The sequence below is a fragment of the Stegodyphus dumicola genome, chromosome X1 (assembly GCF_044657685.1).
Source record: "Stegodyphus dumicola isolate Sdum_Otavi_A_Nest chromosome X1, ASM4465768v1".
Lineage (NCBI taxonomy): Eukaryota > Metazoa > Arthropoda > Arachnida > Araneae > Eresidae > Stegodyphus > Stegodyphus dumicola.
In genome coordinates this window covers 88,467,560-88,472,756 of record NC_140780.1, presented here as the reverse complement: position 1 = coordinate 88,472,756, position 5,197 = coordinate 88,467,560, and the positions used below count along the sequence as shown (strand labels likewise).

The 5,197-nt window shown below is 27.8% G+C and overlaps 1 long non-coding RNA gene across 1 annotated transcript; it reads right to left on the bottom strand.

Annotated features, from left to right (window-relative positions):
- Nucleotides 1-260: 260 nt before the first annotated feature.
- Nucleotides 261-4,896, bottom strand: LOC146993208 (uncharacterized). The gene is made up of 2 exons (XR_015038590.1): nucleotides 4,753-4,896; nucleotides 261-424 (listed from the first exon to the last, which is right to left on the bottom strand). It is a non-coding gene; the product is annotated as an uncharacterized LOC146993208 (long non-coding RNA).
- Between the last annotated feature and the right edge of the window lie 301 nt (nucleotides 4,897-5,197).

Below are 5,197 nucleotides of genomic sequence, written 5' to 3'. Positions count from 1 at the left end.
TTTAATTTTACCTATAATTTTTTACAAACATAATATGTAATAAATCTAAGCTTAATATTTACCATTTCGAAAGTGATACTAAAAATGTATTCCTAGATATTATAAATTTCGAGATTCGCATACAAAACTGTGAAATAAACATGTGACAACAGAAAACAAACTTTATGCTCTCTCTATATTACAGCATGTTAATTAAGAAGTTTATTGAATTTATAATTTTATTGTGAAACACTATGAAGCAAATAATATGCTAATTAAAATACAGAAGTAAAAATAATTTATTACTTAATTCATAAACTTTACATAAAACCTGAAAAAAAGAATTAATTAAAAAATAACATAATTTAATAAACATTTCATAAAAATTCGTTTCGACTGCTTGGAAAAAATGAATGGTTTTTCTCCTCTTTGTAAACCATGTCTCCTAAATAAAGAAAAAAACATTTCTTTTAAAATCATAATCATGCTCTTAAAAAGCTTATAAAAATTATTTTAATAGATGTTTTAAACATGTGCTTATATAACACTTTTAATCATATTTCTTTATAATATCTTAATTAATTAAGAACAGCTTAAATTCTTTAAAAAATTGGATTACAGTGAACCGTCTCATTACGACAAGCTACCTCAGTCAATCACTTTTTAAATTTAATCAGCATCCCTCATAAAATAACTAATTAGTAAACATAACTTCGCTAGGATGCCCACTATCATTTAAAGATCAAAATTCTCAGGAATCACGTAGCTTAGAGAAGGTTCATTGTACAAAAACAGCCAATATTCAAATATTTTCATAAATGAAGCCACCATAGTTATTAAATATAATATACAGTATACTTATATTCAGAATTCAGAACTTGAATAAATTTCTCGAACTGTTTTAGCATTCGAAAAATATTATATTTATTACCTTAAATTTCTAAAACAATATTACATATTCGTCCAAAGGAATCACTGGGACTCGGACAAAATTTTCCCCCTAGCTTTCTTTTAGCACAGGATTCTGAATATGTTTTAAAGATTTAGGTAATGTTTGTCTTCCTTAAGGCGCTCACAAAACAAGTTACCCTAAATGTTTTGTCCGCATAGTGGTCATTTTCATCTTACTAACTGATTTGCTAGTGGATTTTGGATGCATGGCCTATCATTGATGAAACAATAATAGTGAACAGCTTCAAGAAAATGGGGATATCTAATGCTCTTGATGCCATATTCCCACTTATTTTTACTAATTTTATCTTCCGAAAATTAAGAGGGAAAAATTAAACGAATAATTTAATTTCCAAAGGACACAGTCACAGTAGGAATATAACAAATGAAAAGTAATCATGGATAAACTACTACTATCACAATATTATTTATTTAAAAGAAACCTCTATTTCAATAAGAATACACATAATTGCAACATCTAATAAGTTATCTCATTTCTTCTTTATAATTTGAACTTCTGTCATTCTCATTGTTGTTCTTGCAAATCCTTAGGCCTCAGCTCATACATAAATAATTAGAGAAGGTTGTGGTCCGATGCTTGATAGGGTGAACATTCAGCTGATATGGCAAAATTGCACAGTGAATGGCAGTTGGTATTTGCTCTCACTATCATAGATCATTTTTTGTATTAGGCTGACAAAATATTCAACAGTTAGAAGAGAAAGATTCAACGGTGCCTTAAGTGTGCAAAAGTTTGCCTCTGTTAGTATGACGAAAACAATCATCATGTTGATAAATCCATTTTAAAATCTTGGGATATTCATTTTCTGAATGCATTAAAAGGGGGAAAATTATGTAAATATTTTTTTTTAATTTTCAGAATCTGGTTCTAAAGCTGGGTGGGGTGGAATATGCAACGCAATACGGTAATTCTGAAGATCATTGCTCGTGGCAGTACAAACTAAACGGTGATAACTTGCATGCTGTAGAAGAAGACACAAATTGCAGTTCCAGATGCATTAAATGCTTTGAGGTCTAGGGAGTAGCAGTGGGCAATACTAAAAGTGAAATTCAAGGTATAGGGAAGTAGGAATGAAAATTACTTTTATCAGATAACTTAAATGTTAATGTTACTAAGCGTTCTTATTGGAATGTAGGTTTCTTTTAAATAATGATACTATGATAGTTACCAGTAGTTCATTCATGAATATTTTTGATTATGATCTTATTGTAATCACATCCTTCAAAATTAAATTGATTGCTCAATTTCCCCCTTGATTTTCATACTATAATATAAAAGGAGGAAAATAGTCTGGAAGTAAACATAACTTCTCTTTCTCTCTATATATATAGACATGTATCTTCGTGTGCAACTAAGCAAAACAAATGTGACTTTTTCTTCTTTAAAAAAATTGTGTAAATAAATAGAATTAAGTTCATTTCAAAGACTTATGACACATGAAATATACATGATCAAAATAAATTAGAAAATTAAGTTCAAATAAATTTTAAGCTAAATTACGTGTTGCAATGTAAGTTGCAATAATTCAGTTGTAATAATTAATACTAACAAAACCAAACATCATATTCCCATTCTGCAAAGTATAAAAATTCTTCTGCAAAACTGAAAAAATGACCAACACTTTGGCTTATTTGATAACTTTCAAATTCACTCCTTTGTTTGCATTTAGAATTTATAACTTTAATTTTCCACAGAAATTTGTTTTTGATTTTAAAAAATTTCACTGGCATAATTTCATTCACTTCAGCATATATTAATAGATGCAGAAGGTTTTTGTATCTTACATAATTTTAAATCTTATGTAAACTTACGTAATTAATAACAAAATCAAAACATAGATCAGAAACAGCATAAAATTTAATTAATAATTACTACTAGTGTCACACAAAATGCTATGAAATTAATTAATAAAATAAGAATGAGATAAAATATATAGAATTAATATTCCACATGTGTGAAGTTTGGAAGTTTCACGTTAAATATTTTTTTTAATTAAGTATTTTTAAAAATGACCCCTTAAAGCATGGGACCTTTCGTAATTAGAACTTGCAAATCTGCTTCGCTAGTCTTTCATAACATTGCTTTTCTTTTATTAACAAGAAATATTGCATTCAGTTATTTAATTTAAGATATCAAAAATAATGCTACTGAAAGGCATGAATACTTACTTAAATTTGAAATTAATTTGGTTGACTTAAAATAATATTTAAAAAAAATAAATCTTCATATATAGGTCTAAAAATCAGACCTTATTAATTTTCTTTTATTTGAACGATATCTGAATTCTGCCTTAGTTTGGACTAGTAAATCATTGGGCAATTAAATGCCAAGCTATAAGAGAACTAATGTAGTTTACAAATGCACTGAATTTTATTTCCGGTATTAACTTTCAAAGAAAGTAAAATTTTCTGCATATTTGCATCATTTGGATTGATAGAATATGGCAAAGCATGCAAAGGCTATCAGCCTAAAGGAAAGTATATATTCATAGGCGGTTTTGTAAGGAAAAGAGCTTGCATTTCCATTTATTCATGTGTATATATATATATATATATTGTTAATGCTAAAATCAATGCTTCATTAAAAATTCATTATTATTTTATTTTTAATACAACATACAGATACAGAATTGTTTTAAATTCCAATAAACAATAATAATTTATTTTTAAGAAAACTTATTTTATGATTTATATATTATATTACATGAATAAGAGAAACATTTGTCAAGAAATGTATTAAACTTGTATTAGCAGATTCATGCTATCCTAGTAACAAGACTATCATACTTCAAAACTGTATTAAAACTGGGCAAAATAAAATCAACATAAATTCTACATTAAATGTTTAAAAACTTATAAGTATGCAATGGTAGTTATATATACAATATAATATATGTTGTCATTTATAAAATATTAATGAAATGATATTTTTGGAAATAATGCACAAAATTTTAGTTTTGTTTTATAATTAGTTTAACGAATTGTTAGAAAAATATTTTAGGTCATTTTTCCCCTGTTGATATTGGTATATTAAAATATATGGAATAATTAAGTTGCATCTAGTTAGTAAAACAAAACATTACGAAAAGTATGATACGGCATATTTTTAATCAATATAATTACTTCATTTTGGAATTATAATATTTTCGTAAGAAATTAATACCACTGAAAAAAATATTATTACACTAAAGGAATAAACGAGATTCTCGACCGCGTTGTTCAAGTTTTTGTAATTTTACTTCATAACACACTCGTACATAAACATATTAGACTGAATTATAAACCAGGTATAACTAATTAGATAATCCTAGAAAAAGAATAAACTAAACCTAGTAAGCAAAAAAATATATACATTACATTCAGAATTCTAAATGTTTATATAAACGTTTTTCGCAAGGCCTGCCGGGAAAAAGATGTCAAACGTTCTTTGGTCAGACGATTGGAAAAGAACGCTAAAATGATTAGTTTTGTTTTCAACAACCACATTACCATTTCAATTATATACCACAAACAGTGATTAAATATTGGAATAATTAGTTTTAAATAATAATAAGGGCAGTTGAAGGCGTAATTTATCGGATGCACAATGACAAAATACTACTATTAGATCTGCATTTGGAATAAATATTTTGCACTCTTTCAACTCATTAGACATTACGAACACTGATATTAATTAATCGCAAAGCTTAAACGTTTAAATACTTACTCACTACATATAACAGTGCAAAGTGCATGAGAATAATCTGCATAAAATGAACAAAAAATATTTCAAGTAGTAATTGTAAACATTTTCTTACTTACCTGCGCTATACAACCAACATGCATTCAGCCATGTTTTTTTCTGCAACTAGCTTTCAAACACTTTTCTCCTGATTGGCTAATTTCCAGTCAGTCACGTGATTCTTCCGCGCGGCTACTGAAACATTATCTGTAATGTTACAAGCAAATCTGCTGTTACCGCTAGAGTTTGCTTTCAACCTGTTACCATTACAGGAAATTCTTCTGTAACTTTTTGATTTCTGTAACTTTACAAAACTTTTGCCTGTAAAGAGCGAACTTTTTTTTTACAGTGAAGACGACTGGGAAGATGCTCGAGATCCTCTCTACCAAATTCAGCGGGTGACGAGTTATTGCGACATATTATAGTTCGGGCGCCGTTGCAGAGACATTTTTTAGCATGAAAGGTGAAAAATGAATTACACTCTTTCATCAGTTCGTATCATAGATATTTTTATTGTTAGTTGGC